Source organism: Ixodes scapularis, unplaced genomic scaffold, assembly GCF_016920785.2.
Source record: "Ixodes scapularis isolate PalLabHiFi unplaced genomic scaffold, ASM1692078v2 PGA_scaffold10__122_contigs__length_95168666, whole genome shotgun sequence".
NCBI lineage: Eukaryota > Metazoa > Arthropoda > Arachnida > Ixodida > Ixodidae > Ixodes > Ixodes scapularis.
The window spans coordinates 41,164,817-41,190,200 of record NW_024609836.1 but is presented as its reverse complement, the minus strand read 5'-3'; the positions used below and the strand labels follow the sequence as shown (position 1 = coordinate 41,190,200).

The 25,384-nt window shown below is 48.0% G+C and overlaps 4 pseudogenes; all 4 read right to left on the bottom strand.

Moving 5' to 3' along the window:
• Window positions 1-3,794: 3,794 nt before the first annotated feature.
• On the bottom strand, window positions 3,795-4,563 carry LOC120842475 (annotated as a pseudogene).
• Window positions 4,564-5,587: 1,024 nt separating this feature from the next.
• LOC115325838 lies at window positions 5,588-6,253 on the bottom strand (annotated as a pseudogene).
• A 917-nt stretch (window positions 6,254-7,170) lies between these two features.
• On the bottom strand, window positions 7,171-7,833 carry LOC115325823 (annotated as a pseudogene).
• Window positions 7,834-8,864: 1,031 nt separating this feature from the next.
• Window positions 8,865-9,517, bottom strand: LOC120842474 (annotated as a pseudogene).
• Window positions 9,518-25,384: the final 15,867 nt, after the last annotated feature.

Here is a 25,384-nt window from a genome sequence, read left to right as displayed (position 1 = left end):
ATGAAGGAGGTATGTGGGCACATCACCTTGTAACAATGCTAGCGGAAAACATAGTTGGCTGGTTTTCAAACAATAATAGCTGTATTACTTCACCTACACCCTAAGATTTGGCGTTGTCAAAATATAATGTACATGCGCCTAAAGAGAGCAGTAATAATAATTTTTGCAATCTTTCCGCAATTAGCTATTTGTATTGGCGGAATTTTATGGAGGTGGTGGGGACAGGGGTAGGATCCAGCAAGAGAAAGTAGTGTCTGTGTATTTCTATTGCTGCGAGTTTAATAGGGTGTCTCGCCATTTATACTGGTCATATTTATTGATTGAATCCCAACAAACAATATGCTTCCAAAAACAAGCTTCTCCAAAACGCACTTGAGTGCCCCTTTAAGGTGGATTGAGGGTGATTACGGCATGCATAGATGACATTATATTGGGATCTGCATTGATCCCAGCGGAGATTGAATTAAATTTGTAATTAAAATAGAATTCTCTCTGCTCGCAATCCCGGTTGTTTTCGAAATATAACATCCAGTTTGTCAAATGTGTGTTTGGGTTGTCAGGGTCCAGCGAGCTTTCACGATATCTTGCTTACGGTTTCGGAACAAAGGCACTCGCACAAACGGAACTCGTTTATTTTCGAGCACTCGCGCTGCACGTGCGCTTCCACACCGTCCGTTTCCCTTCCTCCACCAGTTCGCCCATGTCCCCCCCCCCCCCACAGCCGCGCATCCCGCGCGCCATCTCTGAAGTCTCGCGGAAGGCGTCCTCGCGGTGCCGCCGTGGCGCCATCTTGTGGCGGGGCATGCAACTGCATGCCTCTCCTAACAGGGTAAAGTCATATGTTTTGTAAGGGGGAGTTTAGGAAATGATTTTACATGTGCTTTGTGATTGCTAAATCTCAATCGAAAAGGTGTGCTGGTTCGGCCCATGTACTGCTTACCACATGTGCCGCATATGAGGAGGTATGTCACATAACTTAGGCTGCAGTTTAGGTTTCTGTGAATTATGTAAATGAAATTAGAATTCATACTCTCTAATGTGGCTTTAGAGGTTAAGTGTTGAAACCTAAAGCCACAAGGGCAACTGCCAGTTCTTTCAGTATAAGTTGTCTTGGATTTAACTAGGGTGTCCCTAAGATTGCGTGAGCGTCTGTAGACTACTCGGGGAATGGAAGGGATTATTCTTGCGAGACGTTCGCTTTGCTGTAAAATGTTAAAATGTTTTTTTTAATATGGGTGTGACGTTTGGAGACTTATTGTTAAAAGTTAGTACAGAGATTGCCCGACGCTTCTGTGTCTCACGGCTCCAATCACTTAGCAAGAGGTTACGATCAAGGGCCTGTGCCTGATTTATCGCATCATCTATGATCTTGTCCGTATACTTCTGTTCTTTCAGTACATGCCAGTGTTTGTTTTAAAATCGTCGTTGTTTGAACATGTATGTTTAAACCTACGAGCCTGGCTGTAAGGTATGCTGTTTTTGCAGGGCCGTGGGTGGCAGCTGTTATAGTGCAAATATTTCTGACGATCCATCGGTTTTTAGTACAGTTGAGTGGCCAATTTGGAGTCTAATTAGCACTCTTGTGTCTCGAAAGGTAATTTCAGGTTTTGAATTACAATGTGTAAAACAAATGGAGGGGTGCACTAAATTAAAAGCTCCAATGAACTCTAGAAGCTCTTCTGAATGCGACCAGATAAGAAATATATCGTTAATATACCTATGATAGAAGAGTGGTTTGAGTGTAGTTAGTGTAGTGTAGTGTAGTTAGTGTAGTTAGGTGCCATCTTTGTTCCCATTGCAGTACCACTAGTTTGAAGGAAGAAACTTCCATCGAATTCAAAGCTATTTATCTCCAGCACCAGATGCGAGAGGGAAGCAGCAACATAGTTCTCTGGTAAAATCATTCCTCCTGTGGGCATTGTACGCAGTCACAAGTACTTCTATGCCGTCCTTGTGAGGGATGTTTGTATATAAATACGACTCGTCCATTGTAACAAGGAAAGCATCTCTAGGATAATGGTTAAAAAGTGCAGTAAGGCAACAGACAGAAAGGAAGACACAGACACTGCGCTACTTACAACTGAACTTTATTTTCATTGTTGCTCAATATATATACCGGTGCCAACAAAAACAAGTTAAGAAAGATGTACAGTATTTCTTTGTCCGACAAAGAGACAGAAGGTGTGCTGACATAGTGCAGCCCCAGTCGACCAATTTCTTGGGCCTCAAGTATTTCTTGTGTGATTTTTTTTTTTGTTGGCTTCTCTAAGGAAGAGGTTTGTGTCCTGGACGTACACCCACAGGCGATATGAAGGTGAACGCCGGACTGTCGACCGGTCCGTGCTCTCAGCGCCTTGATGCGGCTGCCGTGGCGGCTCGCTTTCTTATCGCGTGCTTCACCGAGAGTAAGTGCCTGGATCGAGAGCTGTTCTCAGCTCTGCTGCTACTCCCTGCAGAAAGTACGAGGATTGGGGAAGGAGCCTTTCAGATGCTATCGGTAGACAACGTGATTTAGTAGTTTTTTGTTGTGATATGTGTTAAACCGGTAGGCTGCGGAACAAATCAAAAAGTAACTTATGCTTTCCGCTTCTTGAAAAAAAAAGAACACAATTTTGTTTCATTTGTGTGATGTGTCAGCAACCGCGTCGCACTTGCAACAATGTTATATTAGCCACATTACAAAGAGGGCATCATTATTAATCTTTTTTTCAATGCTTAACATTTTGCAGTGCACGCCCAAATAATTTGTTAGAAGTTAGGGCTGTGCTGGAACATGGCCCTTCCCCCCCCTCCCCCCCAATTAATTATATATGATTTGCGATATATGATTCACGTTACTGCAAACTGAGGGCTATCATGGCGCAATGATTGTTTTATTCATATTCAAGCACGTGTGCTTATGTCACATGAGCACACGTCGATCGCAAACGCCATTAAACATAGGGCAGCTCGCAATTTCAACCATTCCTTTAATGGGATTCGGACTTCCGGTTAGGCAAAACATGAGGCAGGAACCACGTCACCTTTTTTCTTCATTCTTGACAGTTCCGGTTTGACGTCTGACAGTCTTTGCCGGATTCGAGGGGGGCATTAGTACCTTAAGATCTTTCCCTCTCCGGGAGTTAAAGATTGAATCCTGTGCGGCAGACTTCCGTAGAAGTGGAGCACCAGGTCGTCGTTATTGCGCAGGTCGTTCCACTCTCGTTGGACGGTTTCCCAGAGTGTGTTTGGAGATGCTCTGTGAAGCTCTTGAGTGGCCAGTTTCAACCTTATGATGTTTTCGACGATATTGACGTCATCACCTTTTGGAGGCCATGGCAGCTCCCGTATGCCCCGTTCAGCAAGTAGCGTTTGTGGAAAGGGAAGTGTGGATGGGACTCAGGTCATGTTGAAACCAAAAGTCCCCATCCGGAAAGGGCCCACCACGGAGAGTTGTTAAAAATTCTGCTGGTAGTATGTCGGGATCTACTCCCGACACCCTGAACTGAGGCTTATATTTTGTCGGCTGACAAATCACGAAAGCCTTTTTCGTGTTCGGGTGTTCATTAATCGCGTCTGTTAGACGCTAGAATGTTTCAAGTGATCGCGATTGTATCGCAATCCCATTACGGATCTCCTTCATGATAACTTCTTGAAATCGCGATTGTATCGCAATCCCATTACGGATCTCCTTCATGATGACTTCTTGAAATCCGATTTGGTTAGGTGAGACTTTAATGGATACTTAAAAACTTATAATGGGTAGCGCTTCGCAATCATGTCTAGTGCTCGCAGGAAAGGGTCTTTATGCCTCCGGTAGCCCTCCCTTTGCAAATAACTGTGCCAATCTAGCTGTCCCTAGAGGTTGGCCTTCGTTGTGCCGCGTATCATGTGCCTTATGTCACCAAGAACCTCCAGGAACAGTCGCTCCAGGTTTTGAATGGGCTCCCCTTCGGGTCCGACGAATCCGACTTGGTGGTCAACTACTCGCCGTCACTGAAGGCACGGAGCTGGCCGCATGGCTTCCACGAGAGCGTGGCCTTCCCAACTGTCGTGCATCATGACGGACCCTGCAGACACGTTTTCGGCGATCCGCCGGTTGGTCAGCTGCGGCTCCCGACTGCCCGCATCTAAGAGACAAAGCTCCGCTGTTGACCGCTGCAAGAGCACGAGGATCTACGTGTCGACGTCGTCCGTAGAGGGAGCTCCATTTCAGACCGCTTCGTCCGCGGGCTCCTGTACCGATCCTTGTGGACCCGGAGGATGGGTTGGCCAAGTGTCCTGCAAGGGCCTGTCCCCCTGCGGCAGCCCCCCAATTCTCCACTTGCGTCTTCCGGAGAGCTGCGTCTCGTCCAGCTCGATGACAACGCCGGGCCCACCGAGCGGAGGCCGCCCGTCTCGCTCCATGCTGGCCACGGCCCGAATGCGCCGCATCCAGGGCACGCGTATGCTGGGGCCCAGAGAGAACATGCTTCCCAAAAGCTTGGCGATGTGGCCACTGGGAAGCTCGTTCACCATGTCGTACAACAACCAGAGTATGGCCTCTTTGCTGATGGTATAATGAGGCCTCCTGGCACGGTCCATGATGCTGAAGAAGGACCGACCACCAGAGCCAACCACAACGCCGGTTCCATGTCTCGATGACAACTGAAACACAAAATGTCGCAAGATGAGCCACAGACAGGTACTTTTTCCTCAAGGATGCACGTTTGTTCTCCAGCTGTTGGTGTTTTCTTTTTTTTTTTGTTCTTTTTACAGACCCAGACAAACCCTCACCACTTTCTTCATGAACCCGAACAATAGGTCACCAACGCTGTACGTGGGTCTTAACACGTGCTCAGTTTCCCTTGTGCTACCCCAAAAAGCGACGAATACACACATCTCTCATGAACCTGGTTTGTTAATAGGATTCAACGCAAATTTATTTGTGTTTCGAGGAAACAAATACATCCCCCTACTGCATCCGGCAGTCTTGGAATATCTCTGCGCAGATGCAAGTGCTCGACAATCATCTTCATATGTGTTACTAAGGGACTTTGTTGATTTTGAAGCGCTTCAATGGGGGCTCACCTCTTCGTGCATCAATTAGCGCTGTGGGGAACTGCGGGACTGCATTCTGGTCCCGCCGTTACGGGGTAATGATAAATAGGACTTCGGTACTTTCAACCTTTGGTTATGCGTTGTACATTACGTTTATATAATAGTAATGCGAGAGCATTAACATGAAGTCGACTCGGTCTATGAGAGTTAATGCTTTCGCATTAAAATTTAAGAAACCTTTACCCGATGTCATTTATCTTGTAGGAAGGTTGCTAAGATAGACCATAGATGAATAAATTTTAAAGGTTTGGTTACGTGAGACTTTAATAGATACTTAAAGACTTATAATGGGTAGCGCTTCGCAATCATGTCTAGTGCTCGCAGGAAAGGGTCTTTATGCCTCCGGTAGCCCTCCCTTTGCAAATAACTGTGCCAATCTAGCTGTCCCTAGAGGTTGGCCTTCGTTGTGCCGCGTATCATGTGCCTTATGCCGCCAAGAACCTCCAGGAACAGTCGCTCCAGGTTTTGAATGGGCTCCCCTTCGGGTCCGACGAATCCGACTTGGTGGTCAACTACTCGCCGTCACTGAATGCACGGAGCTGGCCGCATGGCTTCCACGAGAGCGTGGCCTTCCCGACTGTCGTGCATCATGACGGACCCTGCAGACACGTTTTCGGCGATCCGCCGGTTGATCAGCTGCGGCTCCCGACTGCCCACATCTAAGAGACAAAGCTCCGCTGCTGACCGCTGCAAGAGCACGAGGATCCACGTGCCGACGTCGCCCGTAGAGGGAGCTCCATTTCGGACCGCTTCTGTCCGCGGGCTCCTGTACCGACCTTTGTGGACCCGGAGGATGGGTTGGCCAAGTGTCCTGCGAGGGCCTGTCCCCCTGCAGCAGCCCCCCGATTCTCCACTTGCGTCTTCCAAAGAGCTGCGTCTCGTCCAGCTCGATGACAACGCCGGGCCCACCGAGCGGAGGCCGCCCCTCTCGCTCCATGCTGGCCACGGCCCGAATGCGCCGCATCCAGGGCACGCGTACGCTGGGGCCCAGAGAGAACATGCTTCCCAAATGCTTGGCGATGTGGCCACCAGGAAGCTCGTTCACCATGCCGTACAACAACCAGAGTATGGCCTCTTTGCTGATGGTATAATGAGGCCTCCTGGCACGGTCCATGATGCTGAAGGCACGGTCCATGATGCTGACCACCAGAGCCAACCACAACGCCGGTTCCATGTCTCGATGACAACTGAAACACAAAATGTCGCAAGATGAGCCACAGACAGGTACTTTTTCCTCAAGGATACACGTTTGTTCTCCAGCTGTTGGTGTTTTCTTTTTTTTTTTTGTTCCTTTTACAGACCCAGACAAACCCTCACCACTTTCTTCATGAACCCGAACAATAGGTCACCAACGCTGTACGTGGGTCTTAACACGTGCTCAGTTTCCCTTGTGCTACCCCAAAAAGCGACGAATACACACATCTCTCATGAACCTGGTTTGTTAATAGGATTCAACGCAAATTTATTTGTGTTTCGAGGAAACAAATACATCCCCCTACTGCATCCGGCAGTCTTGGAATATCTCTGCGCAGATGCAAGTGCTCGACAATCATCTTCATATGTGTTACTAAGGGACTTTGTTGATTTTGAAGCGCTTCAATGGGGGCTCACCTCTTCGTGCATCAATTAGCGCTGTGGGGAACTGGGGGACTGCATTCTGGTCCCGCCGTTACGGGGTAATGATAAATAGGACTTCGGTACTTTCAACCTTTGGTTATGCGTTGTACATTACGTTTATACAATAGTATTGCGAGAGCATTAACATGAAGTCGACTCGGTCTATGAGAGTTAATGCTTTCGCATTAAAATTTAAGAAACATTTACCCAATGTCATTTATCTTGTAGGAACGTTGCTAAGTTAGACCATAGATGAATAAATTTTAAAGGTTTGGTTAGGTGAGACTTTAATAGATACTTAGAAACTTATAATGGGTAGCGCTTCGCAATCATGTCTAGTGCTCGCAGGAAAGGGTCTTTATGCCCCCGGTAGCCCTCCCTTTGCAAATAACTGTGCCAATCTAGCTGTCCCTGGAGGTCGGCCTTCGTTGTGCCGCGTATCATGTGCCTTATGCCGCCAAGAACCTCCAGGAACAGTCGCTCCAGGTTTTGGACGGGCTCCCCTTCGGGTCCGACGAATCCGACTTGGTGGTCAACTACTCGCCGTCACTGAAGGCACGGAGCTGGCCGCATGGCTTCCACGAGAGCGTAGGCTTCCCAGCTGTCGTGCATCATGACAAACCCTGCAGCCACGTTTTCGGCGATCCGTCGGCTGATCAGCTGCGACTCCCGACTGCCCACATCGAAGAGGTGAAGCTGCCCCGTTGACCGCTGCAAGAGCCCGAGGATCCACGTGCCGACGTTGCCCGTAGAGGGAGCTCCATTTGGGACCACTTCGTCCGCGGGCTCCTGTACCGACCCTTGTGGACCCGGAGGATGGGTTGGCAAAGTGTCCTGCAAGGGCCTGTCCCCCTGCAGTGGCCTCCCGATTCTCCACTTGCGTCTTCCGGAGAGCTGCGTCTCGTCCAGCTCGATGACAACGCCGGGCCCACCGAGCGGAGGCCGCCCCTCTCGCTCCATGCTGGCCACGGCCCGAATGCGCCGCATCCAGGGCACGCGTACGCTGGGGCCCAGAGAGAACATGCTTCCCAAAAGCTTGGCGATGCGGCCACCGGGAAGCTCGTTCACCATGCCGTACAACAACCAGAGTACGGCCTCTCTGCTGATGGTATGATGAGGCCTCCCGGCACGGTCCATGATGCAGAAGAAGGACCGACCGCCGGAGCCAACCACAACGCCGGTTCCATGTCTCGATGACTACTGAAACAGGAAATGTTGAAAGATGAGCCACAGACAGGTACTTTTTCCTCAAGGATACACGTTTTTGCTCCAGTTGTTGGTGTTTTCTCTTTTTTTTTTTGTTCTTTTTACAGACCCTGACAAACCCTCACCTCTTTCTTCATGAACCCGGACAATAGGTCACCAAGGCTGTACGTGGGTCTTAACACAAGCTCAGTTTCCCTTGTGCTACCCCAAAAAGCGACGAAAACACACATCTCTCATGAACCTGGTTTGTTAATAGGATTCAACGCAAATTTATTTGTGTTTGGAAGAAACATACATCCCCCTACTGCATCCGGCAGCCTTGGAATATCTGCGCAGATGCAAGTGCTCGACGATCATCTTCATATGTGTTACTAAGGGACTTTGTTGATTTTGAAGTGCTTCAGTGGGGGCTGACCTCTTCGTGCATCAATTAGCGCTGTGAGGAACTGCGGGACTGCATTCTGGTCCCGCGGTTACGGGGTAATGATAAATATGACTTCGGGACTTCGGTACTTTCAACCTTTGGTTATGCGTTGTACATTACGTTTATACAATAGTAATGCGAGAGCATTAACATGACGTAGACTCGCTCTATGAGAGAGTTAATGCTTTCACATTAATTGTAAGAAACATTTACCCGATGTCATTTATCTTAAATAAACATTGCTAAGATAGACCATAGATTAATAAATTTTAAAGGTTTGGTTAGGTGAGACTTTAATAGATACTTAAAAACTTATAATGGGTAGCGCTTCGCAATCATGCCTAGTGCTTGCAGGAAAGGGTCTTTATGCCTCCGGCAGCCCTCCCTTTGCAAATAGCTGTGCCAATCTAGCTGTCCTTGGAGGTTGGCCTTCGTTGTGCCGCGTATCATGTGGCTTATGCCGCCAAGAACCTCCAGGAACGGTCGCTCCATGTTTTGAATGGGCTCCCCTTCGGGTCCGACGAATCCGACTTGGTGGTCAACTACTTGCCGTCACTGAAGGCACGGAGCTGGCCGCATGGCTTCCACGAGAGCGTAGGCTTCCCAACTGTCGTGCATCATGACGGACCCTGCAGCCACGTTTTCGGCGATCCGTCGGCTGATCAGCTGCAGGTCCCGACTGCCCATATCGAAGAGGCGAAGCTTCCCCGTTGACCGCTGCAAGAGCCCGAGCATCCCCGTGCCGACGTCGCCCGTAGAGGGAGCTCCATTTTGGACTGCTTCGTCCGCGGGCTCCTGTACCGACCTTTGTGGACCCGGACGATGGGTTGGCAGAGTGTCCTGCGAGGGCCTGTCCCCCTGCAGTGGCCTCCCGATTCTCCACTTGCGTCTTCCGGAGAGCTGCGTCTTGTCCAGCTCGATGACAACGCCGGGCGCACCGAGCAGAAGCCGCCCCTCTCGCTCCATGCTCGCCATGGCCCGAATGCGCTGCATCCAGGGGACATGTACGCTGGGGCCCAGAGTGAACATGCTTCCCAAAAGCTTGGCGATGCGGCCACCGGGAAGCTCGTTCACCATACCGTACAACAACCAGGGTACGGCCTCTGCTGATGGTATGATGAGGCCTCCCGGCACGGTCCATGATGCAGAAGAAGGACCGACCACCAGAGCCAACCACAATGCCGGTTCCATGTCTCGATGACAACTGACACAGCAAATGTCGCGAGATGAGCCACCGACAGGCACTTTTTCCTTAAGGATACACGTTTGTTCTCCAGTTGTTGGTGTTTTTTGTTTTTTTTTTGTTCTTTTTACAGACCCAGACAAACCCTCACAACTTTCTTCATGAACCCGGACAATAGGTCACCAAGGCTGTACGTGGGTTTTAGCACGAGCTCAGTTTCCCTTGTGCTACCCCAAAAAGCGACGAAAATACACATCTCTCGTGAACCTGGGTTGTATATAGCAGGCGTCTCAAACACGTGGCTCGCTGGTCGCATGGGGCCCGTGATTCGCTGGGACGCAGCCCGCAGGCAACCGGCTATGAGTCGCGGTTTCCATGCCTCGAGCACTAGAAAAGCATGCGGTTTCGTGACCTCTTCTCACCGATTCATTTTCGCTCAAAAAGTAGCTCTGCTCTTTTAACGCATTCACATAGTTTACACTTAAGGCCCGACCACACTAGCGTGAACGGCGCCCGTCCGGCGTCCCAACACGAGGAGTCCACATTGGCCTCCGTTTTGCGGGCGTCACGTGACAGTACTGGATCTCGCGATCGCGCCTCTCGTCGCATTTTCCGCTCTTTCGTCGTGTGCTCTTCGTTAGATGCTTCCGTTTCGGCTCCCATCTTTCGCATATATCAGCATTGAAACCGCACTCGCTACCTACATAGTAGGAGTCCACAATGACCTGGTGGTCAGCGTGAATGTGATTATCCTAGTTTGCTCGATCTTGCGACGTCGCTGCGCTCTGAAGGGAAGGAGACGCCGGTTTTGGGTCCGGCCGAGCTGGTTCTACCCAAGGAGGTTACCTCCTTGGTTCTACCGAAACACCGAAGTACAGGTCAGGGCATTGCTGCCCTGGTGGCGCGCCAGAGATGAAGGCTACTTTCGAAAGTGTCACAAAATCAACACGACATCCGTCACAACACAGACGACATGCAACAAGTGCCACGGAGAAACTCGCTTGCAATTCCGCATTCCTCTGCTATAATTTCTCAGCGGTTGTTCTTAGCGTCATTATCTAAATAGTCTGGCTGCGTCTTGTCATATAAAAAGGGAAACAGTCGCACAGTTTCAAGGAACCGCTCCCCTGCGGAAGGCATCGGGGGGGAAATGGGGATAGCAGACGACACGAAACACGTCCTTCGGAACAGGAAAGACGCGCCGAGGACCAACTTGAGCGTTGCCATGGCATCGCGACGTCACTATTTACGCCACCTCCCATTGGCTCCTCTCTTCTGCTGCGTGCGGCGCTGAGCTCTGAACCGCGCTCGGAGCGGTTGACTCTGCGGTGCCCTTTGTCGCGCCGTTGAAGCCGAAAACTGATTTCGGTCGGCAAACGGCAGCACCGACCGTCACGCCACAGGCCTCCTCGACGCCAATGTGGATGTGCCTTTATCTAGGTTTATTTACGCTACGTTCCGCTTTATTTTTTGCTCTCCAGCTTTTTTTGTAATGTACAAATGTACCGCTACCAGACCGCAAGCGCGAGCTATTCGTTGAAGGGTGCATCTCGGCTGCGCGAACTTTCAATCAGCCGGAGCAACAGCCAAAAATAAAGCTACAAGCTCGGGATCCTCGCCTTCAAAAAAGTTCCAATTAAAAGACAAGTATTTGCTCAGAGTGTTGTAATAAAAATCGTAAGGAAAGCAAGAACTGCCAGATTAACGGATTGTTTTTTTTTCTTTTTTTTTAGAAATATGTTTGAGCTCAGGAACGACAGTGTACTCGTTCCCCTGTTCTATTAAAAATGGCGGCCCGTTGTCGGGGCAGTATCATTTTAATTCTAGTTATCACATTACGGCAGGGCCCAGAGTAGTCGTAAAACACATGAAAGCGAAAGACCTCACTGGCAAAACTGTGATTTTACAAAAAAAACATACAGAGCGAGGTCTCTTCTCTATAAAATTTTATGCCCCCCCTCCCTCCTCCGTCTTACATTGCTTCGCTACCTTTCCGGTGTGGGCTATTTGCCTCTACACTTGAATGAGTTTGAGACCACTGTCCTAGAGGGTGTGATTCGAAAGAACTTTAAGGCTAAGAAGCTGGCATCTGGCGATTTGCTTGTAGAAATTGAGACCAGCCCCCAGAGTTCTGCGCTCCTTGCACTCAACTGTGTGTCGGACTACAAAGTTACAGTAACACCCCACAAGACATTGAACACCATCCAAGGTGTCATCTTGGAGGACGACCTTCTGGACGCGTCCGAGAGTGAAGTAGTGGAGGGCCTTTTTGACCAGGGGGTTGTAGCTGCAAGGTGCATCTCCTTGCGTCGTGACGGCCAAGAGCTGAAGACCAGGCACATCGTGCTTACCTTTGAGTCCACCACACTTCCCGAGTCTGTGAAAGCTGGATACCTCTACTGCAGAGTTCGTCCTTACGTTCCGAACCCCAGAAGGTGCTTCAATTGCCAAAGATTTGGACACTGCTCACAGAACTGCCTCGGCAAAGCGACATGTGCCTAGCGCGGCAAGACTGACCATGCAGCAGACTTTTGTTCCAACGACGCACTCTGTGTAAACTGCGAAGAGCCCCACCCTGCTTACTCCAGATAGTGTAAAGGCCCGTTCACACTCTTGCGACCGAGTACGACTGAGAGAGACGAGTTCTCTTAAAACTTGTTAAATGTTTTTTAAATGAGGGAACAAACTGGCATTGTGGCGCCATCTATGCGGTGACCCTGGAACTGCATTTCACAAGAGCGAAGGTTTTGCGGGATTTCCGAGGTCAAATGTGCGTAATACCCATAGAAAGACTCGTTTATAACATTGACAAAAATTTTTCGAGCCAAGAAAGAAAGGATAATGCGCGAGAAATAAAAAAACATATGCCGGACCGCCGAGTTTACACTGCTTCCCAATAGATGGCACCAGTGTGTTTTCTGGTTTAAGAAGTTGTAAGGAACCTAGGTTTAAGAGGTCGCAAGAGTGTGAACGGGCCTTAAGACGTGGAAAGATTAGAAGGAAATTCTTACACTTAAAGTTAAAGAAAACCTCTCATACCCGGAGGCGCGTCGCCGCTTTGCGTTTTTGCGCAAGGGCGGCTTTGCAAAGGTGGTGCAGGGGGACCTGCACCACTGAAGGTTGCGGTGGCAACCCAGACGTCCTTCCCGGATGCTAGGAAGCCACTGCAGTCCCCAACACCCCAGCTTCAGTTTCAGCTTCCTGTGCGTTCATTCTCGTCTGCTAGGCCTACATCCTCCTCCAGCGAGAGTTGTACCTCTTCCACGGGGCAGCAGCCTGTCCCCTCTCATGTAGAGGGCTCACAGGCTGTTTCTCCTACCCAAGATGGGTCAGCTGTGTCCGCACCTATCAGTGCTTCGCGGTCTCCTTCCAAGGAGAAGGGACCACGCTCCCGACCGAATTCTTCGGAGGGAGCGTCCTCATCCAAGGAGCGGCACGATTCTTGTGCCACTCCTCCAGCACCCAAGGGGCAGGAGCAGGTGGGCTTGGGCGACTGCCTGTCCAGTACCTCTGCTCCTCCGGCTGGTGGAGGTCGGGGCCAGGGTTTTCCACCTCGTGCCCAGAACCTCCCTAAACCGGCTAGAACAGCCTCCGCCCAGGAGGCAGAACCAATGGAGGATGGTGCCGAACCATCCACTCCTGCGTCTGACCCAGACGACATGGAGTGGCAGGTCCCCAAGGGCAAGCACAAGAGCAAAAAACCAATTGTTCCACCAAAGTGACAATTATGCTCTACAAGGCTGGTATGCTCTTTCAACAGGAACATCATCCTGCGTCTTCAGTCACTACACTAAGCTCACGAAACCAAGATATCTTGCTCATTCCCATTGCCTCACCTACTCCTAGGGATCACCTGAGACAGAGGTGTAACGGCGACTCCCTCTCCAGTGGCCTCGGCCCGAAATCTCGACACCCTTGGAGGTCGGAGGGGGCAGTTCCATATAGACCAACCAGAAGACTACTGGCGATTCCCTCGCCTGGGGCTTTATTTTTAATTGTTTTTCCCCAAAGGTTCGGTCGGAGCTGCCTTCTTGCAGACTCATTAAATCATCATTCATGTCCACTTTCACATTTTACTAAATTTACCTCCTGTGACTGGCTTAGTTTTGCTCTAGCTACCATTACATAAAGCTTGTGACTTTCTCGTGAAAAGCTAACGGCCTAACATTAATCATGTCTGTTTTTTTACAATGGAACTGTTGCGGACTTTTTTCCAATTATGACGACATCACCTTTTTATTAAATGAACACCGCCCTGCTGCTTTTTGTTTGCAGGAGACCCATCTTAAAGAAAGTCACTCAAATGTGCTTAGACACTTCAAAGTGTTCAGAAAAGATAGGTTAAACGCCTCTGTGGCTTCCGGTGGTGTTGCAGTGGTTGTCCAACGCATGGTCCCGTCCACTGATGCAAACCTCTCTCGAGGCCGTGGCTGTCCGTATGCTGCTGGACCGCATGATTACCGTCTGCTCAGTGTACATCTCCCCGGGATATCGGCTGCGGTACGAGGAGCTAGATAATCTAATTAGCCAGCTTCCGGTGCCTTACATCATTTTAGGTGATTTCAATGCACACAATCCCTTGTGGGGAAGCTGTAGAAAAGATTCTCGAGGGGCACTCGTTGAACGGTTTCTACTTTCGACATTACTGTGTCTGCTCAACACAAAAGAAGCCACTTATTTTAGTTCAGCAACTTGTAGTTTTACTTCCATCCATCCTTCAATTTGTCATCCTTCGTTGTACCCCTTGCTTTTATGGAAGGTCATCCAAAATCCATATGGGAGTGACCACTTTCCACTCATTTTAGAGTTCAACCATCCTCCTGCTGGTCTTTTAACACATACCCCTCGTTGGAAGCTTGAAAAGGCTGACTGGTCAATCTTTACAGAAGCCTCACTTATAGCATGTTTATCCCTTGATGATCTCTCCATCGATGATGTCACCGAGCACATTACTCAGCACATCTTGCAGGCCGCTATGCTTGCCATTCCCATGACGTCCTCACATCTCCCAAAAAGGCCAAAGCCGTGGTGGAACGAAGACTGCCGCCAGGCAAAGAAAGAACAGAATCGTGCATGGGGTATTCTCAGGCGTTATCCCACGGCCAATAACCTGATCGGTTTTAAGAAGAAAAGAGCGCAAGCGAGGTAGATCCGACGGCGAGCCAAGCGGCAAAGCTTTAGAGGGTATGCTTTCTCAATTAATAGCAGTGCATCCTCGAAGGAAGTTTGGGACCGTGTGCATAAAATTGAAGGCTCCTGCCGGGTATTTTCTGTCCCACTCCTGAACCACAACGGAGTATGCCCTGCCAGCCTAGGAGAACAGGCGAATGTCCTTGGTAAGCGTAGGAAGGTCCTGGGTACCTTCCCATGTAGGAATTCCTGGGAATGAGGATGCTGATCGTGCAGCGAGCACTGCCAAGGATCGACAAGTGGATTGCACAAGATACCCTACAGAGATTATAGACATGCCCTGAAAAAATCTACAAAGTGCAAGTGGCAAGAAGAGTGGAACAAAGAAATGAACAATAAGTTGCATGCTGTAAAACCTTTAATTCAAGAATGGGAGAGTGCAAGTCATCATGAGCGATTGATTTTATGAGGTAGTATTATGTCGACTCCGAATCGGTCATACCCGTCTTACCCATGGGCACCTTTTGCGAGGGGAGGATGCTCCAGAGTGTGAACACTGTCGCATACCATTCAGCATCCTGCACATTTTACTTGTATGCCCTATGGATGACCGTGAACGTCATAGACATTTTGCATGAATTTACCAAGAACATACCCCATTACATTTGGTTATTTTACTCGGCGACGAACCGCTAATACCACACAAGTGCATTTTTAATATTCTTAGAGATATTCGACTACTAGACCAGCTATAATTTAACATGTTTCCTGGAATCATGGCCATGTGTGTATTCTTTTATGTTTACAGTTTTTATAACCCACAAGGCTACTACAGCTCTATCCTCTCTATAACCCTGGTTTCCTGCAATAGTCATAGTTGTTGGCACACTAAGGCCTTGGATGCTGCTGTGCCACTAAACCTCAATCATCATCATCATCATCATAATTTTTGGGTGAATATGAAAGAAACACCATCGGACACCGGATCAGATGATCCTTGTAACTCGGATATTTGTGATCCCTCAAAGAAGAGCATCACACATTGAAAAAAAAAAAAAAAAAAAAAAAAACATTGACACTTTATTTGGAAAATGTATGCAACTGTAAAAAAAAAGACAAGTACAAACATGTCAGCATTTAAAAAATATAGAACTTCACCTTCTGTACATTTGGATTATGTGATTTTATTATAGTAAGCACATATGTACTTTCACAGGTTCTCCTCGTTGATCACACTGATCATTTCCTTTTAATGACCCTGGGCTTTGAGAATTCCCTCTCAACGTTAACACTGGACACTGGCAGGCTGAGGAGATGAAGCGCTGCCTGATCTAAAATCGGCCAATCAATCAAATGTGACTACGAAAAGAGACTCGGTGCGACATTTTGAAGCAAAACATATTTCGTGGGTGGGTAGAGGGGAGTGGCTGCTACAAAGATATTAGTTTCATTTATAGAAACAGTACTAATATGCTCACATTGAGGGACAGACTTTGCTCGCATTAAAGGGATACTGAACCGAAATTTTGAACTGGCAAATCAAGGCTGGACAGATAAGCGGGACGGAGCAAAACCCAAAAACATCACTCATACAGCAATATCTAACGGATCGCCATATTTTTAGAAAAGAACTGCCCGGCCGAGGAGGCCGACGAGACAAGGCACGTCACGAATCCATTTTCTCTCCTCCTCGCTACGTCCCGTGTCAAGCTGGTGAACCGAAGCGAGGAGGAGAGAAGCGAGGCCGCTTCCCCTCACTTTCAAATTTTCCTGGAGGACAGTGATGTCAAAGACCTCGCTTGATCGTGCCCTTCGTTTCCAAAAGTGCAGCGATCTGTTTGAGATATCGATGAACGAGTAATGTTTTGTAGTTCGTAGAGTCTTGTTCAACGCTTCTAGAACCTTATTTCGCGAAATTCAAATTTCGGTTCAGTATCCCTTTAACAGACCAACTGTTTATGAATGCTATCTTAGTTTGCTCCAAAGAGGCAAATTAGATCTCGCAATGACCAAACTCCAATCCCTGGCCATTTATGGCAGCAGTTTTAGTTGCACCATCATTTTAAGTCTGTTTCTGCTTTTCGTAATTTCACGGTATTATAACTACCGTATTTTCCGGTGTATAAGTCACTTTTTTTTTTTTTTTTTCGAAAATTTCTGGCGGTGCGTTTTATACAGCGGTGTGACTTATATGCGTCGACGGTGGAATCTCTTGCATCTCAAGCGCTGACGCGCGACTCTTTAAACAAAAAGGATCAGGAAACTCTACTTCCACGTACAACTTTTCTCAGTTCTGGCCAGGCCGAGCGCACAGTGGCCGAGCGTTTCAATCTTTGCACGGATCCCGAAGGAGTGCAGCCACCGCTGAGGGCCACAGTGTTGGGGGCCACGCAGTTCCCGGCGTTTCCGGCGTCAACTTCCGGTCGCCATATCCGTTGTTCTTTCTTTGTGCTCCGCCATCCCGGAACGTGCCTACTGTGTTTTCACCTGTGTCGAGCACTGCAGCAACATGGCACCGTCCAGAACGCGAAAAAGCTACACAGCAAAGTTCAAGCTTAGCGTTGTTGCATATGCCACCGATAATGGAAACCGAGCTGCCAGGCGAGAAATCAACGCGAGTGAAAAAATCTTCAGGGACTGGCGGAAAGCTAGGAACTTGCTGCGTTCAATGAAAGGAACCAAGAAAGCTGATCGTGGTAAAAAGGCGCGCTGGCCGCAGCTTGAAAATCGTCTTCGTACTTGGATATTGGAGCAGCGAGCCGAAGGCCGGGGACTTTTGACAGTGCAAGTGCGCCTCAAAGCCGGCACGATAGCAAAAAACATGAACTTGGTCTTGGTGTTTTCGTTTTATGAGACGCAACCACCTATCCATCAGGGCCCGAACAACAATGTGCCAAAAACTGCCGGATGATTTTCAGCAGAAGCTCAGCAGCTTTTGGGATTTTGTGCTGAAGGAAATTCAGGAGCACGATGTAGCTGTTTGCAACATTGTGAACATGGATGAAGTTCCATTGACATTTGACATCCCTATGGGAAGGAGCGTGAACGAAAAAGGCGAGAAGACCGTTACGGTCTGGACGACCGGCCATGAGAAGTCCCATTTTACTGTGGTACTGGCTTGCTGCGCCGACGGGACGAAACTCCCGCCAATGCTAATATTCAAAAGAAAAACAGTGCCAAAGGATTTGTTTCCGCCCGGAGTCATCGCACAGTGCAACATTAAAGGGTGGATGGATGAAGAAATGATCGGTGTGTGGCTAGACAGATGTTTTCCCAGCGACCTGGTGGAGTTTTTCACATACACAAGGGCCTTTTGGTAATGGACAGCATGAGGGCCCATTTAACCGATTTGATTAAGAGAAAGATCAAATCCAAGAACTGCGTTCCAACGATAATCCCAGGTGGTATGACCAAGATGCTTCAGCCACTGGATTTTCCGTCAACCGTAGTTTCAAAGCTGTTAGTTCTGAGACGTATAAGGGAGACGTGGATGACCGACGGAGACCATAGCTTCACGAAAACGGGACGCATGAGACACGCGTGTTTTGGTGAGGTGGCCAAATGGGTTGAAGAGGCTTGGAATTCTGTTTCCGTGGGCACTGTGGTAGCCGGTTTCAAGAAAGCCGGCCTCATTGAGTCTCTGCCTGGGAGCGACGCCGACGAAGCAAGCATCAGCAGTGAGTCTGAGGACGACGCTGAAGAGACGCCAACCACGCTAGACCCCAAGATCGCTGAACTATTCCTTACCGACTCGGAGGAAGAGGACTTTGATGGTTTTGTTTAACCCTAACGAACGGAATGGATACAATAAACTGGAGCACAGTTGACATTGCATAGTTCGACCGCAGGTGGGTCTGTTCTTAATTTTTTTAACATGCCTCTACTCGCGTCTTATTTTCGATAGTATATTTATTGTACTGCTACATCGTAACGGGTCTGAATCCGTCGGGCGTAGCCTTCAGTTACCGAGGTTCGGCTTTCCCTCATAATCCGCACCCGGCCACATCGGTGGCTTGAAGACGCGAGTGCCGGCGTATCGAACCGCATTTGCTCCGCCAGTTATTTTTCTCGTTTGATTCATTGGCGAAATTAGCTCTTGCTTCTGTATGTGTCGCGATCACAATACACGTAACACGGGATTAGCAATGCCGCACCGGCTCTACAAAAAGTGTGACTGACACAAAGGTGCGACTAGTATACCAACTTTTTCAGGAAAACGACCATTTTTAGGGGGTGCGACTTATACAAAGGTGCGACTTATAGACCGGAAAATACGGTAGAAACCAAAAATGAGACGTTTACAAATCTCTGTAATGAAAATTAGAGCACAGCTCTTGAGGGGGGAGGAAAAAGGGAGGGGACGGAGAATATGCCCCTCCTCCTCCATCCCCTCCACCTCCGATTCTGTTTCCCCACTAAATATTGCGGGGAAAATGACGTCACATGACTTGGTGACACGTCTCCTATTAACAAATTCAGTTTCTTCGCTAGATTTAGTGGGAAAGTTGACGTCATGTGACCTCAGCACCAATTCAGTTACCCACTAACTTTAGCAGGGAATTGAAATGGTGTTAAGGTCACGTGATGTCAATTTTCCCGCTAAATGTGGTTGAGAAACTGAATTCTTCCGCCATATCTAGTGTAGGAACTGAATTTCACCTGCTTAATTTAGCAGGGAATTGAATTAGTGTTGAGGTCACATGACATCAATTTTCCCGTTAAATTTAGTGCGGTTACGCCGCCGCTGCTCAACCCGGAAATGGGTGCCTAACAGCTGCTCTCTAAAAAATTGTTCTTCAATCTGCGGTTATAATAAATACTTAAAACCCTTTTCTTTTCCTCTTCTCTTGGAGAAAGTCTATGCCAATGTTTGAGTATAGCAAGGATGTTGAGGTGGGGAAGGCACACAGAGAGCGGAACTATCCCGCGCATGCTTTGGGTATGTCTGTCTAAGCGCATGCATGTGCCTTTCGTACTTCAAGCGTTACGAGGACTACAAGGCTGTTGGCAGCACTTGGTTTGATATTTGCGTCGTCTACAAAATCTGGAATAGTGAACTGTTCAGAACAAGATGAAGTGGGTTTATTTATTTATTTACTTATTTCATATACCCTCAGGGCCAAGGGCATTAGAGGGGAGTGGGTACAATGTATTTTGTGTAGGCAAAAAAATGCAGCAATTATTAGTGCAGTAAATTGACTCCTAGTTATACGATATTAGCTATGGTACTCTTGAACTGCTGGTAATCTTAGATCGTTGCTGTTAGGGCGGAAACGCCACTCCACTGGTGTGCAGGGAAAGACTGACTGAAAAAAGCATTAGTTCTACACGATAGAATTTCGACTTTATGCGCATGATCTACTCGAGATGAGATGTTTTAAGGAGGTAAAATATGTTTGGCATGCGAGAATGGATGAAGGAACAGTTTGAAAGAGGCAGAGATGAGAGGTTTTGCGGCGAGATGCTAGGGATGGCAGATCAAAGTTAGATTTCATTGTACTGATGCTTACCGTTCTTTTATAGTTGGACAATATGAAACAAACTGAAACGGCATATTCGAGTTTAAAGCAAATTAGGACCTTGTATAGCAGTAGCTTTAGGGATGAAGGTGCTTTTGTAAAGTTACGTTGAAAATGACCCAACATGCAGTTAGCGTTAGTAATAACATACGAAATGTGAATGCTCCAAGAAAGGTTAGATGAAATCTGAATGATAAGGTATTTATAAGAAGATACGGCATCTGCATGCACATTATTAAGAGAGCAAATGGGCAAATTATTATTTTTTCTAGAGACATAAATTTACATTTGCTAATGTTTAGTTCCATGCACCATGTTTCGCACCATACAGAGACGGCGCTGAGATCAGATTGAAGAGTGGTTTTATCGTTATAACATAACATTTCCCTGAAAACTACACAGTCATCTGCAAACAAATGAATATAAGAAGAAACACAAGAATAGAGGTCATTAATGTAGATAAGAAAAAGCAGAGGTCCAAGCACAGAGCCTTGGGGCACACCAGGGTGGACAGCACTTGGGGGAGACATGAGACTGTTGGCTGAAACGAACTGAGAATGGTTAACAAGGAAATATTTAAGCCACATAAGAAGTTTGGGATGGAGATTAACATGACTTAATTTAAGAAGTAAAAGCTTTGACACCTTATCAAATGCTTTTGAGAAGTCAAACAATGCAGTCGGCAAGTGATGATCGGTCAAGAACGGCGTTTAGTTTACGAGTGAAAGATACCAATTGAGTTTCGCACAAATACTTTTTACGGAAGCCATGTTGTGAAGGTGTGAAGAACGAATTCGGTTCAAGAAAGTTGGCGAGGTTAGAAAACAGAATGTGCTCTTAAATTTTACATGGGATGCTTGTGAGTGAAATTGGTTGATAATTAAGTGGACAATTTTGGTTACCTGATGTTTGCCTTATAAATACATTTTGCAACACTCAATATAATAATTCCATCATTTCCCTTGAATAAATATATATTGCAGACGGGTATAATATTAGCTATTTCCCAGTGGACGGCCTCGAGTTTCCTACAAGGTTACCCTTCTGTTGGCGGATTAACTTTGTAGAAAACTCGAGGGTCGCACCAAAAGCAGAAAATGTTTTTGGATCGAAAATGGAATGTGCTCAGTAATACACAAGAACTGAACACAAAACTAATAAAACCGATTGTTCATTGAGAGATTTCAGCTACATGTCTGCTTTTGGCGCGACCGGGCGGTAAGCTAACGTTCGGGCCGCTGCCGCCATCTCTCAGTTATGCCAGTTGGAGGGCGCGTGAATTACAGACAGGTGCCGTTGGTAGAGAAAATCAGTTATTGTTTTTTTGGGTACCATACCGCCATCGCCTGGGTATTGCTTAAAGATGTCATACTCGTCGCTGTTCTAGCATCTTTGCCTTCTGTCACCTCTTTTCCTTTTCGAAAGTGTTAAAAGCAAAATTTCTTCAGTGATTGAAATTGCTTTCCACCCGCTTGAACAGAAATAGGTTTGAGCGGAGTGGCCTTGACTTTTTTTTCTCATGGTTCATCCCTCGCATCTTGTGAGGCTTGGTACTGTCCGTGGTCTCACTTGGCACTTTCCTAGTATTCCCAACATATAGCAGGGTACTGGTGCCGTAGCCTGGAGTGCTGGTGAAGGTAGGCAGCATTGGCATTCCTTGTACTGTCTGCTGCCTGCTTTGACGTCCGTGCGACACATCGGTTGGATGCAGATGTCATCCACACAGTGGGCATCCATGAGCCGCTGGGCCTGAACGATGTTGTTCAGGTGCTTGCAGACATTGCTGAGAACGCAGCAGTCTTGTACGATCAATCGGGCTTTGTTGTCATTGCACTCCATGCGCTTCAAGATTGGGCAAAGCCATACCTTCACTTTGCCGAAAGCACTTTCAGCGGTCCTGTGAGTAGATGAAAATTGCTTGTTTAAACTCTGCCTGCGAAGAATTGTTTGTGTCGTCTGTGGATATGGTTTCACCAGGTTGGACGTAAATGGAACGCTTGGTTGCAGAGGATCAGTGAGTGGACCACGGCGGTCCCATTGACAGTGATCATGGGCTTCTGGAAGGCCTGCTCTTTTAGGTTGCCTGCCAGTGCCGATGTCCAGAACATATGGGCGTCGCGGCACCGTCCTGGCACCCCGACGTTGACGTACCAGAAGCTGTATCAATGGTCTACCTGGGTGAGGAGGATGTGGCTGTACTTACATATAAGCTTAGCACCGCATATAATTAGTCCCTTTGGTCACCACATAGTTACCTTCTCCAATAATGTAATGGAACACATTGGTGTAAAGACAAACTTTTAAACCACACTTTAGCCGTGTTGAAGTTTAGATAAGCCATTTTCACTGACTGTCTTCAGGCAGTAAGTTCCAATTAGTGATTGAAAGAAAAGAAGATAATTTTAGAATGACTAGAAACTAGGTGGCCTAAACTCTAAGGGCATGCAGATTCTGTACTGCAAATCCAAAGATCATCTCTTATAACATAGAGGCCATATACGGTTCCCTTTCAGAAAGGAGTACTTACCAGCGCTTGTAGTTTGTGTACTCGATGGCGTCCACTTGTGGCGGCACGGGAAAGTGACAACCATCAAATGCCCCTATGGCCTACGGGAAGTCCAGGGTGGCTTCGAACTTACGGACGTGCTCAACGAGCTTGGCGGCACTGACCATGTTCACCCATTCGGGTTCGACAGCTGAGACGACGACTGCACAAAACTGTACAGCTCGTTGACCGTGGAGCGTCCCTGGCCGAACAGGTGGGCGATGGCCCTGCCCTCAGTGGTGGAGCACAGCTTGTACAGTGAAGTGCCGACTCGCTTCTCCCCTGAGGTGGTCGCACACATAATGGTCACTTGATGCTACATGTGCGGCCGGCACAGATCTACAAGGTACCAAAATGCGGACGGCATCACCCGAAACGACTGCTTAAAAAAGTATGCAGGCAAGTTTGGCAGAGTACTTTCGAACCACTGCTTGTTCCTCTTGAACACCTGGATGCTGCGCGGAACAGCATCACTCTTTGAAGCTGCAGCAGCGAGGAACACGTTGGCAAGAAGCTCCTCTTTAAGGAGATCAGTCTCTCTCCGGGAAAACCTAAAGTCTGCCCTGAGGGCAGACAAACTGCTTGTTTGCTGTGCAAGCACCAATATGTAGCTACCAATATATGTAGCTCTTTGTACATGCCTACACGTGAATGCACTCAAAGCAGCGCGTAACATCCAAAAAGCATCATCGTGCACTCAGCCGACTGCTCGGCCCTTACACATGTCATACCTATCTCCGTGTGGGGCGTACTTCCTTTCAGCGGCTTTGAAATTGTTTGGGATAGGATGCCTTCATATGCACTTTTTTGTTTTTGTTTTAGAGCATACGAAAAAGTGTCTTTCGGCAAGAGCTCTTGGTGTTCACTGTGCTGCAACCATTTTTGTAATACTTTAACAACAAAAAAGACAGCATAACTTACCTGACTTTGGACATCCAGACTCACTTGAAAAAGTCTCGGCCATCAGGGTCTTGATACATTTGTCACAGGATGGTGGCGTACTCGCCGAGCGTTTACTGAGATTTCAGCAGCGGATGGCTCTTCGCTTTTTGTTCATGCTCCTCAAGTACTGCTTACAGGCGACCGCAAAAGCAGTCGGCCGATTCCAGTTTATACTTCTGGTGTTGCTGACATAACTCACCACACAGATTCGTGAGATGAGCAGTGCGGTCGGCAAAGTTGGGATCCTTGCGAGGCACCATAGTACATATCAGCCAGGTCACAGGGTAACAAATGGCTGGAGCTAACGCATCAGCACTGATGGCGACGACCATGCCTTTGTTGCCACGTGCCGTTGGCCATTGTTTGTGATGTCTCCACATTTCATTGGTCATCTGGTGAGCCGCTGTAACGTCGGATAGTTGTGCGCTTCCTCCCCAACAGATATGTTCAAACTAACCATCCAAACCAAAACATTAATTTTTCTCTGCATCCATCCATTGGAACACATTTTTTACTATCTTGTGTGCACTGCCACGGAGTCTAGCAGTGCACACAGATGGGCAACAGAAAAAAGGAGCAGTAAAAAAAACTAGGCAGATGAGGACGCAGTAATATAGAAGAAAAAAAATGCTGAAAGGATTGATTGGCGAAACCATTGCAAGCGGCACTGCATAGAAGAGTTGAGAAATTACATTGTTTTGCCGAACGGAAACGAGTGTGTAGCAAGACCGCAAACTAACAAGACAAAGTTTTGGCAACAAGAACGATTTGCTGGATGTATATCAGCAGGCGTATTGAAGAAAGTCTTACCGTGCGCTCCGTACTTGAAACACATGCACGCGTTGGTCTTGCCTCGTGGTAAACATTCAGTCGTCCGAGAAGACGACCCGGCCCCAGTCACTTGCCGTCCACAACGCGTGCTCAATTAATTTCAAAGTGGAGCCTCACCTCTTTGAATGACGCTGTAAGTAAAGGCTTTTGCACGACCATGCCGCTAATCAGACCGGCGCTCCTCAACCTGCGACGAACTGTGGCGTCCGAGGCGTCCAATGCCAGGTGCTAACGGGTTTCTGATGCCGACAGAAAGGGATCATCCACGGCAGCGGCTACAATGTAGTATCCTCGTCCTCAGTCGTCACTCTTGGGGGAAGTCCTCGAGGGGCGTCATGAATCCTGCCTTTATAACGGAGAGCTTGCACGACGCGGTTAACCGTCTTAAAAAAAGCCTATTTACGAGAGCCCCGATGGCCCGCTGCGAGCGCCAGTTTTGAGCGAGCTCGACGATCTTCCGCCTGTCCGCTTCTGGAACTCTGGTCATGACGAGGTGGCTGCAATAAATAGCTCTGACAGCCGTGCAAGGACACGCCTACTTATCAGGTGCATCGGATACTGGGCATTAATTCTTACAGAACAAAATATAAAGAAACATATGTATGAGCCCTTCTGTCAAACAAAATTCATATCTGCATGGTATTAGTGTGGCTGATAATTCTGTCTACACGGTTTCTTCCACGCGACATGCCGCGCGTAGTGAACGGCGTTGCCGTAGCCGTAGCAGACGACGCACGACGCGATGCACGCGATGAGAATATATTTGTGCCGCACCTGTAATGCACATGCGCTGCAGTTGCGCGCCTGACCGCCAGAGCGCACTGATAGTACCCGGAGCCACGCGCTCCTGTGTTCTCGCTAACTATCATTAAGGTAGTACACACTCGCAGGCTTCTGTTGCTAATGCC